The following is a 12,230-nucleotide window of genomic DNA, read 5'->3' on the forward strand; positions in this document are numbered from 1 at the left end:
GGTTAATAAAACGAGTTTTAATTCAATATTCCTTATTTATTTCCCTCTTCTTGGTCCTAATTTTTGTTTTTCAGCTAGCAGATCCCTCATATCGCAATTATGAGACACAACAAAAACAAAGACGGGCTCATTCTGTTATGAATGATTGTAATGAATTAACGTAAGGCACGTAATGATTGTTGTAAAAGTGTAAGCATTTTGATTGGGCCGCTTGAGGTCGGCCATTATAATTAGGGAGAAAACCAATCACTTTAGACTTTTTGATTCATTGAAAAATTGTATTTTTGGATATGATTGGTCTATTTAAGGTCGGCCATTAAAATAATGTGAGAAACCAATCACTTTCAATTTTTGGCTTCATTCAATAATACTTAATTAATGGAAATGGTTTCAATGGTTAGTTTAATAATTTGAAAGCATTCATTGAATAAATCTTTAGTGTTTCATCCCTAAGTCAAAATTTTAGTGAAAGAATTGGCAAACAGCTTATCTCAATTGCCACCAAGAGTCATTTATGTACCAAAGGGCATAATTACGATGTTTATATTCAAAGGCTTTCAAATGAGAGGCCTTTCGGCCTGAGATTTATAGAAATCGAGCAATGCTAGGGGTTTATATAACGTTCGATTTTTTACTTTAAAATTAATTATCACTTTCAGCTTTAATAATAGCGGGTGTACTAAAAATATATAATTTTATAAATTTTGTATGTCCTTTGTACGCGTTATTATTGAATATGTCTGGTTTCTCAGGACACCTATACAAAGTGTCCCAAAAAAAGTATAATGCATGATGTCATAATTATAATATATTATTGTAATGACATGCTATAATTTTTTGTGTTCTAATGAGTATTTTTTAATTTCTGTCATATCCCTATTTTTTTTTAAATCGGTTTAGGAATGAACTATTAAAACGAGTCGATTTTACAGCTTAAATTTCTGAAAGTTAATAGAAAATAGAAACAGTGTTTTTCTATGTCATTATTTTAGATGCGTGCTGAACAAGGTTTACTTGACTTATTAATTAAGATTAATTGATCTAAATTACTACAAGGTGTTTACAGTTTATTTCCAAATTTTATAAACTTTAGAGTTTTTTTGGTTATTTAAATAAAATAAAATAAATCTTTGTTTATTTATAAATTATTGGATGCAGTATTAAAATCGAACATTTTAATTAATACCTGTGTCTGCTAAACCTTGATCAATAGTAATAATGTTATTAAGAAAACACTGTTTCTATTTTTTATTAATTTTTAAAACTATGGTATATCAAAATATAAGTGGATATTGAGGTCTTTAAAACACGCGCGATTTTTCGAGCACGACGGCGTAGTCAGTGCTCGAAATAGAGCAAGTGTTTTAAAGACCAATTATCCACTTTATTTTTGTTTATTGGTACACTTTGAAATCATAAATACTGATATTAACATTACAAAAATCGGAAATAATGTAATGTGAGGTCAGTATACCTTTCGTTACTATGAAATTAATCCTCATTTAAATAAAAAAATATTAAAAAATGCTTCACGTTTCTTAGATCATTAATATTGTGTTGGGCCAAAAACGCGCATTTTTGAAAGTTGGATTTATACACGCTGCAGCGTTTTTTAAATAAGCAAAACAGTTTACCAATAAAAAAAAGATGTAAAACCGAATTTTTTGCTAAATAATAAATTACTTTATTATTTGCTAGTGGCGTCAACGTTAAAACTAGACATGTTCTTTAAAAAAAAAACGGTTTTACAAGTGCAGATTAATTTGGAAGATTTATTCGAGAATTTTTATTTTGTATTAATGGTTTTAACGCCCGCAGATAAAGCCGTAGGTTCAAAAAACATCTCAAATTCGAAAAATGGATCAATAAAAATGGAACTTGTACAGTTTCCACCTTTGCGAATGGTGTAAGTACTCGTCAACAGAGGCCGCCTGCTAATTTATTTAAATTATACCTTAAATTGATAACAAAATTGTAAACCGACACTGCTGATAAAAAATGAAAACAAAAATATGAGATAACTTGAAATTAAGAAGAATATGAACTTAATCATATTTCTGTAATGAAATTAAACGCGATAATTTCTGGAGGTGAGATAATTGGAGTCATTTTTGTTTATTTTTTTAAGCCTTAATATACAGTGTGTTTAATCAATTGATGAAACGATCGTCTAATCAGTATTTTAGCAATTTTTGATATCTGGGCGCAAGCGTCCACATATGCGCCGTAGGCGCCAAGGTCTTCGATAGAGATTTTCTTCGGACGCGCACCTCACCAGTGCGTTGTAAACCGCGGAGTGGTGAGGTGGTGCCCGAACGTGTTGTAGACGCTTTCGAACATGTGTTTATGTTTTTATTGACATCTTACGTAACAGTGGTCTCTCGTCTGTAACAATCTCGACGATATTTCTTGTGGTTTGTTCCTAGTGTTTATTATTATTTTGTGCTTGTTTTGATAACCCTTATTTTTTGTGTTTTCGTGTGTGCTTTTATTTTCTGTATTTTAATTTTGGATTTTACGTCACACCATATGGACTTTTCCTCCTTAGGTACGTATGCTAATCAATTTTATTTCGATGTTTAGCAATATTTTCCATTTTCACAATTGCGCTCTCCTGCTGGAACGAAAGTGAAATGAACAGATGTTCGGGGATGGAAATTTTGTTTGTTTGCCGGCGCAGCGTGAAGTTTAATTAATTACTTTCACGGACGTAATCGCAATTTAATTATTTAGTTTCAGCGCGAAAACTGATGCTAGATCTCAAGAACCACATGGACCTGAAATGTAACTTGATTTAAATCCAGTCTAAATCTCGGATTACACAGTTTGTGCAACATTTTTTCTCGAAGAATTTGTTTTAACAATCATAGCAAAACATTGAATAAATAAACACACCAGTTGGTGATGATCTCATGTATTATTACTGGTTAGATAAGTAGATAATACAGGTTGATTTCGTCAGCATCTTCACGTAGTACTTGAATGGTGTGCATCTTTTGTAATAATGAATGCAAAATTTGACTTAATTACCGGTAACTTGGGACCAAAATTATTGTATTCAATTCTATCCACATACTTATTGGATTTAGGCAGGTGGCTGTTTTTCGTGTTTTTTCGGTTTCTGATTCTTATTACATTTGTAGGTTTGTTCCATCCAGAATTCTGAATAGTTTTGAACCAGTTAGACCTACTCTGTGCAGATTCAGTGTACTTCTGAATGGTTCTGAGTGGTACATGAAACAAGCCCAAAATTATTATTTATTGATAAAAAAATACTCATTTTAACTCCTTTCACTTGATTTTATTAGCGTCGTATTATTACTACATTGATACAAATGGTTTCAAATCCAGATAACCTTTTTGTACCATTCTCTGTTTATTTTCTTTATTATAAGAAGATTGGTACAGCTTTGTTAAAGTTGGGTGCCATTTTTTAACTGTCTGATGTAAAAAAATGTTTTTGTGAAAACTGCACCACTATTTGTTCTCCAGTGGTTGATTTCACCCTTTATTTTTATCCATATGGTCTCTTTAATGTCTTCCGTTAGTTTGAGGTCATCGTCCCTGTCGCCTAGTCGTAGTATTACATTAGTACCAATTTGTATTACAGCACGTCTCATCATTTCATAATAGTTATTGCTGACGACCTTGATTGAATCTTCTGATACAAATCTGTAAGCGTTTTTTCTTATTTCCAGTCTCCTAAGCGATGCCAAATAAAAATGTGATCTGCATATTATAAACTTTACGACTTAATTAATGAATGACACAAATCGTTAATGTTTCCCCAAAAAATATTATAATGGGTTAAGTTTTGGAAACGTATTTAAATTTTTGTAATTAAGAATCGAGTTGAGCCGAAATGGTAAATGGTGTGTATTAATTTAAGCCAGAAATTCGGTGTTCTGATACAAATCTTGGGATACATAATGTGTTTACATTAATGTCAAATTCATCAGGTTTAGAAACGTAAAAGCATCTGTTTAAAATAACACACACCTATGTGGAGGAGGAAGTGGTCATTAATGCGTTGGGTAACATATTGAAATGATCATTTGATTACAGCAGGGACCGAAATAACTATTATTTTTAAAGCGAAGTTGGTTTTAGACGATGATTTTTGAATCATGACTTTGGTTACATGTTGGTGAGTGATTTGGAAACAGATGGAGCGTTTTCAGCTTGTTTGCTGGTTAGATTGTATTTGCCACGTCACTTAATTAGAGTGTCTGTGATTCAAGTTGGAAAATTTACCTTAATTACGTTTGGCACCTGCTTGCAAGAATTTTTTAATTTTTTTGTAAGCAGCGTTAGTAAGCACAAATTGTTTGGCACTCTATAAATAATACTTTAATGTTCAATTTTATTTGTGGTAATTCCGCATCTATTTATAACGTTATGATTAACGATAAAAAACTGATTTCGTCGATGATGCTTTATGGAACATAATACGCCTACTTCATCTCCTTTTAGGTGGAAAATCATTCTCTTCCTCGTATAACTGGGATGGGCAGAGTAACGCCTTTTAGATTTTTGTTTAAATAATCTGCCTTGTCGACAGTGTAATGACTAGGAAACGAGGCAATTTGCGCCAATTGCCGTTTAAATAAGTGACCAAAGCAAGTAACGGAAAATCATGTTCATATTTTTCACCTTCTTGACAGAATGTACTCGTAATATTCGTTTTCTATCCTAATCACAAAAACAGAGTTAACTGATCAAAACAGAATTGGAGCGACACAATTTTTCCTCGGTTTCTTTGCAAAAATGCAAAAAATACAAGAGTTTAATGTTTTATTTAACTTGACACTCTCTTAGGAGTTTTACGCATGTAGATATACAAGGTACTTGTTGTGGAATATGAAATAGAGAAGAAAGCAGAGATAAAAATTTATTATGCTTGAAAGTTTATCCCTTTTTTAGTTGTGAACTGATTTTAGTGTCTGCCTCTTTCTTGCTACTTTGTGTCCACCTCCACGATCAATAATAACTAATGATTATGATCACTCATTTGTGTCAACGGTAACGAAGGACCTATTACAAACAGCTTCCACAAAGAAAGGGTTCTCGTCTTACATCATCTAGCCCAGTTTTTGGTGGAATCATGTTTCGGATTAAATCGATACTCCAAAGAATGAAACCTGTTGAATCGACAACAAAATACTAAGTACACTTAAGACCGATACAATTAAAATGCAAATTTCCTTTCATATTTAAATAGTAACCGAGATGTTTACATCGTCCGGAAATGGATATCGTTATTCATATTTGCCCAGAATTGTCGTATTCTCTTTCGGACATCCTTTCAGTTTGTTTAAAAGTTAAGGGCCACGCTCGTTTACGGTCTTAAAGGAAATTTATTTGACGTCGTCGCCGATATATTTGCATGTTTGTTTGGTTTTAGGGCCGAGAAAAACGGTTTCTTGACCCGTCTTGTGTGCGTTTACCCAAAATTGCTCACTGCTGTTTTATTTGTTTTTCTCCACATTCCTCCTTATCCTCCGCTTTTACATTCAATAGTTTCTTTGATGCCCTCTTCTTTAAATACTTCGACTGGAAACGTTTTAATTAAAATTAAAACAAATCTAATAAATTTGAGATTTGCGGTGCGAAATGTCTTTGAAAACTTTTAACAAAACAGCTTTGCCTTGGAGTTCACGGAGTGCTTGGAAGTTGCCATTTTGAGAGTCTTTGGAAGCGAAGTTGGAGCTCAGTTTTGGGCGACGAGATTAAAAAGCTTTAATAAATCGTCAATCATGTCGAGTGCGAGAGAGAAGACTTAAAATTTAAAACGAGCCATGTTAACAGAAAATCTGCCGTGTTCACATCGAGCAAATATTTAAGGACCGATATTGCATGCCATGTCGTCAAATATTAGCGTTCTGTTTGTTTATTTTTTACCTATAAAAATTCTCCTAAAATTCCTGCAAACTTTTCCAAGGTCGGCGAGCATTTGCTCGTTTCAATTTCGCTCGTAAAGGATTTAATTAAGAAATGCAAAGCCGCTTGTAATGAAATAATTGTCTGTACCATCAAGTTGCGTCGTGCTCATTTTTCCTTTCTTTGTACTCTTTGTTTTTGTGGGCGAGTCACGAAGAAGCGTGGGTGTTGTTGTGAGACCCAGACGCTGTGTTTCTTTGGAAAAAATCAGCCACTATATAAAACTACCCGCAGGCTGGTAAATTGGCATACCTTTACAGTGTTTTGTTGCTTTGATAAAACGGGATTTAATTATACCGTTTCTTTGGACGTTATGGTTCCATGGAGGTAGTTTTTTAGCTTTTAATTTTTTTCTACGGATCATTGCGAGTTAACTGGCGTAACTGCTTTAAGAGATGATTTCAGCTCAAAATGCCAAGCAATTTGGAGCAGTGGCTATTTTTAATAACGTGGAAAGTGTTTGAGAGAATGCGTTCCGGTTGCTTGTCAGTCAGTGTCAAAATATTGGATGTGTTAGGAGATTTTGTTATTTCATGTTTGATTGCTGTAAAAATTCGAACATTGGCTGGTTTCTTCAAAAATAAGTCGTGTAATCAATAAGAATAAAACTCTTGAACTTTATCCAACTTCGTTTAAAGTTGTTTCTTAAACTCATAAATAAATTTGCGGGGAAAAATGTCAAAGATGTTACCACCAAACATCCTAATTTTTAATTTGAAACAAGGTTGCGTCATGAATAATTCAGAAAGTTGGTTGTTTCATAAAACAACTTTTTCTTTGCAATATTTATTGTTCAGGATAATCCCAAAGATCACTTTGTTTTATGAGTTATTTTCACATGTAAGAAATTGCTATATTTTTATTTTTTTATCGAATTATTCCAAAAAAAACATAGATTTCAATGGGTTGCGTTTGAAAATTATTTCGTAATTTGATACAAATTATGTTCGTCGTTACCAAATGAGCCAAATCGGAAATCAATACATTTGGCAGGTGTAAAGTTTCAGTAAAAATTTTGCAACAGGAATTTGAAGCGTTATTTTTAACGCAGTGTGTAACAACTTTCCATATGTGCACAGGTAATTTATTTAGTTCATCCTGAAGCCGGTGAACATCTCGAGTTGCCTCTTCCTCTGCTGAGATTTCCCACATACAAACAAAGACATAAACGGATTAATATCACCGGTATCAATTAACCACATTCCATCCACGTTTCATTACTTCTTTTCGATCTAATGTTTCTTCAGTGCCGGTGTGTGCTGTCTGACAAAAATGACCGATCATCGACATCCGTTGTCTCGAATTTTTATTTACAAAACTTTGGCCAATATTTGCCGAAGGAAATATGCCCTTTTGTGCTTGATGTGAATAAACTGACCTTTCGTGCCGACCTGGCGATATTTCACCTTTCTTTGTCGACGCCGGTATCAGGTCGAACAAACGAAGCGGAAGTAAATGTCTAATCATTTTCAAATTGCCTATAAAAATTTAATTTCTTTCGGGACCTTTAGCTCTTCATTGCTCTTGGCATTTTACATTCACAACACGACATTAATTGATGTAATTTATTTTTTCTACCAAATCTATATTGACAGTTGACGGACTTGTGTATTCTTTTATTATACATTTATACATCTTATCTAGATGGAAGGATACGAAGATATAGTAGTGGACGGACACGTCAAGGTAAATTTTTTAGTGACCGAGCATAAAGTAAATAAAATAAGTTGTTTGGATCAATTTTTGAAAGTGGATAAAACCGAAAAGGGGGAAAACAGCACCTCTTTTAAGGAATTTCATAGATCGACACCCACTGAGTCAATTAGGGCATTGTCCAAGTTAATTACGTTATTGCAGTTTGATGCACATGACGACGGATCTCCAAACCTTTTATTTTCTTGTCGCAGATTGAACTCTAAATTATACAGTTTTGCAGTAGGCAGGAAGTTCATGTCTGCTATTAATTAAAAATATATGTAATTACGCACACACAGCCACCAGTGTTGTCTAACATAAATCAACTCAGCAGTCGCGACATACAACTAATGAAAAGGCATAATAAACAACTTGCGGTGATATTTGGTGCAAATATGCGACACCTTGCAACCTTTCACTTGGTCAAATAACGGTCGAGACAATGACGTTGTGAAGAATTCATCGAGTTTCTCGCCCTCATGCGGGGGAGATCTTTTACTAGTAATTAACAAAGCAGTCTTGTAAAAACCTAACACGATAAGGGCACTTATCCAACAGTTGTCAAGGAGGTCGCGGAGCAGCGACAATGGGATTTTCTGTGACGAGACTGTGTACTTTACTGTCATTAATATTGTGTTATAGCCTCGTTTAAGCGACATCTTTTTGGACGGATAAATGGATAACGTTTGCGATTTCTTCCAGATTTTTTGCATGGCGCGAGGTAATGAAATTAGAGTGCTTATTTGAAGATTTCCTTCTTATTTGTCTTTTGAGACAATTTATTCCGACACAGTTCGCCGGCTGTGGTGACAACGAGCGAATATCGTTTTTGTAAAAGTGGATTGCTTTTCACAGTTACGTTCTTATTGAAAATACAGGGGGACATGCGTTCAAAGACGAAAGCTGTAATAACAAAAAAAACACATGCAATAAAAAGCTTATACAACAAAATAGTTTCTAATTACTTTTGCTTTTTGGTTAACGAGTTTCTTTGGTGTCATACCCTCGTAGTGAAATTCTAGAAAACACAAGTAGGATATCACTTTCGATTTATTAAAGATTAAGTAAATATCTCTTGACACGGAGTGTTAACGAGAGTAATGACTTGGTGAGGAAAGTAAGATGTAGTGGTAAAAACATTTTGCAAATGAGAGACGAAAGACTTGGCCTTGTCTGTTAGCACTTTCTTGTTATTAAAGCTCGTCACTGATTATGCAATAGCGATTGTTTTATACTGTATTTTTGTGGCACGTGCAATAGCACCTACTGTTGATTTTCTAGCGGTATTTCTTCCGGTCATTTGGACATTACCATTGTTTTAAACGCCATTAGGACAAGTGCAGTCCATTGACTTCCATTAAAAAGATTTGTGGGGTATGTACAACGTTGTCACGCCAGGTTAAAGGCGATTGGATTGAATGTGAGATTCATGAGAATAAAAGATTAAAAACAGAACTGATAAGTGACAAATAGCGGTTGTCTTCAAGGAAAAATAATTTTCCGTCAATTCTCGTTTTTTTCTTCTAATTCCGTCGAAACCAATTTTATTGGCCGGTTTGGATATTAAGCTTTATATTGAAAATCAAACGTCAGTTCTCATGAATAGCGTACGATAGAAACTGAGTTAAAAGTTTTAAGTTATGGTATGCATGTAAACAAGTCAGATCGGGTGATTGATCAAAACGTATAGAGGCTTCGTAAACCACTCAACTTTCTGTATTATTAAATTTCGTGAAAACTGTTTCAGTTAGGGACTTCCGTTCTTGTGGATTCAAGAGAAAAGATAAACACTTGGGCATTTTTAGTACTCTAGAAGTGTTATTAAAAATTCGCGATAATGGAAAATTTCGCTCGAGTTGTATTTTAATTGCAGAGGCCACTGAAGGTGTAGATTTAGCTAATTTTTGTTTGAGATAATAGCATATTAGTGCACTCGTACTTTCTACATTAAAATCGCAATTAAAAAAATCAAAATCAAAAGTGTGGAAACTTTCAATTAAGCTGTTAACTTTTACTATAAATATAAAATTGGTTTTACTACACGTCTTAAGAAATTTGGTGTAAGTTAAGCGTTTATGCTCTTGGTGCATAAACAAGTGAACATTTTTCTTTAGAATTGCTAATAGCCCATAATTACTAGTTCGCATAATTATCATTATCTTGTGTATTCTGCAGGGAAGTATACCGATTTTATCTTGGTTGGTTTAATTAAAATTTATCCCATTTTTCAGCGGCTTCCTCTCTTTTTGTTGTAAGCGACTGACTCGTTCCTCCTCAATTCCTTTTAATTCTTTTTTAAGCTATCAGTGGTTTTCTTGATAAAACTCCATTGTTCACGTTGTCGTCTGTACGTAAACGAAAGAAGTAATTCCCGTATTTAATGCACGATTTCAATTCAGGCAGCACATACGACATTGTGGTCAATAAAAGCCAATAAACCCGGTAAGCTATAAAAACACCCTCCGAAAAAGATTTATCGTTCCAATTCATGAAAATAGAACAAATAAAATCGGTCCTGCATTCGATGCACAATGATATAACCGGATCGAAGTGTTTGATAAAAATCGGGGAAAATACAGGTCGAGCACATGTGTTCCGCAGTTTGATCAATAAATAATAGTGAAGGTATTTGGGTGTTTAAGCAAATTGGGGCGGTCTTAATGGACCTCTCTGTTTTTCCAATTCGATAAAAGGAGTACGTTGGGAATTGCCGTGTTTCACTTTAGCACTTTTCTTCGGTCGGTAAATTGCAATAACTCCCTGGCGGCCATCAACCATTTACTCCGACGGTCACCGACCACTTTCCTTCCCTCTTGTTCGTGGAAAAAATCGCAAAGGTTTTTGCTGCTTCACTGAGTGAAAGTAAAATAAAATTCCGCACGGGCCTTTAGAGCACTTAAGAATTAAGCAGAAGGCAAATTTGTACGTTTCATACTTTTTACTTTGTGCCGCTAACGTTATGCAAAGAAGTTTGTGCAAGTTTATTGTTCGAGAAAAAACAGACCCGGAAAGTTTCCCAACAGTTTGCATCTTCATAGCTTGTGCATGTAAAACAGAAGGTCCCGAAGGTGCGATAAATAACTTTTAACACATTCACTAGCGCGTGATTTACGGGGCTGAGAGGGACTTAATGTGTTTTATATCGGAAAAGGGATAATTTTTCGATACTTTGCAACGGGCTTTTGGTCCAGGAATTGGCCAGAGAGACGCACTGCGGGACTTTACGGTGGACTGTTTCGCTCATGGTCTCGCTGATAAGGAGACTTTACTTCATTACGGATATGGTCCTCGACGGAGACTGTGCCTTGGCTGTAGACAGTCATAAATACACTGGCATTTGAAACAATGGTAGTGAATAACGTAATAAAGTTTGAACTGTGCTGAGACTAACATGTCGCCTGCGTGCAGTCTATGCTAAAAGAGAAGCTGTTCAAATGAAAAAATTTAATTATATTTTTAAGTCCCAAATAGTTTTTTGCAAGCTCATCTTTTTTAATATTTGTAATGGATTGAAAAATTTTTGGTTTAAATTTTTTGTAGACAAATTGGACGAAAAATTCGTTTATCGTTTGCTTAATATTTGATTAAAGACAGCTGAATATTTGTACTACACGTTTGACAAGGGTGTAGAACCAGCTGGTTTTTTAATGGATTGTGTTGATATTTTGGCAATATCTTGCAGACTTGTCACCGGAAACGAATCTTTCGCAACCGATAAAAAAGATTTGACTGCTGGACTAGGGGACAAATATTTATTGCAAGATGTTTCAACAAAATATGTAGAAAGCAATAAGAAGCTACAAGCAGATTTTATTTTTCAAAAAAACGCTTTACATATCCATTTAAAACTCTTCAGTTACAAGAACACGTACCAAATTGAACTTTTCTTCAATTTTATCATTTGCATCTCGTCTATTGTTCTCTGGGCACATTAGCCGGTGCTTTAAAACCACGTAAACCCACAAATGTTTTATTTCGGTGGTTAAGTGGTCCTCATACAGCTAATTACAACGTTAGCTAAATGGACAATATAACATGCTATTTAATCAGCAAATCAATCGAATAAACGTGGTGCAAATAGATTGGATGCTCCGAGTAAGGAATTATCGGAGTGGGAGAATGGACCCCGGTATTTCTGAATAACGCTCAGGGGTGGAGTTGAAAAATCTCATTAGCCAGTGGGATTATTGAATGTAACGAACGGAAACAAAGAAGAATATTGAATTAAAAACATGGAGAGGTGGTGAATGTCAAAAAGGGAATGAGAACCATTCGGGTGAGAGACAGGCAATCGTTTTGATACAATTGGGCCGTCACCACATTCGAATTGATTAGTAACTAAACCATCTACATACAAAGCAGATCAACTTGTCATTCATAAATCACCATAAAAGAGGCCTCTGTTATTGTTAATACCAACATAATGGTGAAAATCGCGGCATGCATCACTTCGAGGGTATTAATGGGGGGAAGGCGGAAACGGAAGAAACTTTAAGTATAATGCGTTATTGTGGAGATAGCATTCGAGGGAAGATTAAATTTTATTCACAGGTAAAGGTGGAGGATCGTTTATTTCGTAACGCGCTCTGCGCCTG

General features: G+C 34.6%; 1 protein-coding gene across 2 annotated transcripts in view; it reads left to right on the top strand.

The window, feature by feature from the left end:
• The first annotated feature begins 2,263 nt into the window (after nucleotides 1-2,263).
• The window catches only part of LOC659317 (uncharacterized protein), a 109,587-nt gene continuing 99,620 nt past the window's right edge, over nucleotides 2,264-12,230 (top strand). For both annotated transcript variants that reach the window (XM_015980024.2, XM_008195032.3), the window contains exon 1: nucleotides 2,264-2,548. The gene's annotated coding sequence lies outside the window, so the exon portion shown is untranslated. The remainder of the gene's footprint in view (nucleotides 2,549-12,230) is intronic.

The sequence above is a fragment of the Tribolium castaneum genome, chromosome 5, assembly GCF_031307605.1.
Source record: "Tribolium castaneum strain GA2 chromosome 5, icTriCast1.1, whole genome shotgun sequence".
Lineage (NCBI taxonomy): Eukaryota > Metazoa > Arthropoda > Insecta > Coleoptera > Tenebrionidae > Tribolium > Tribolium castaneum.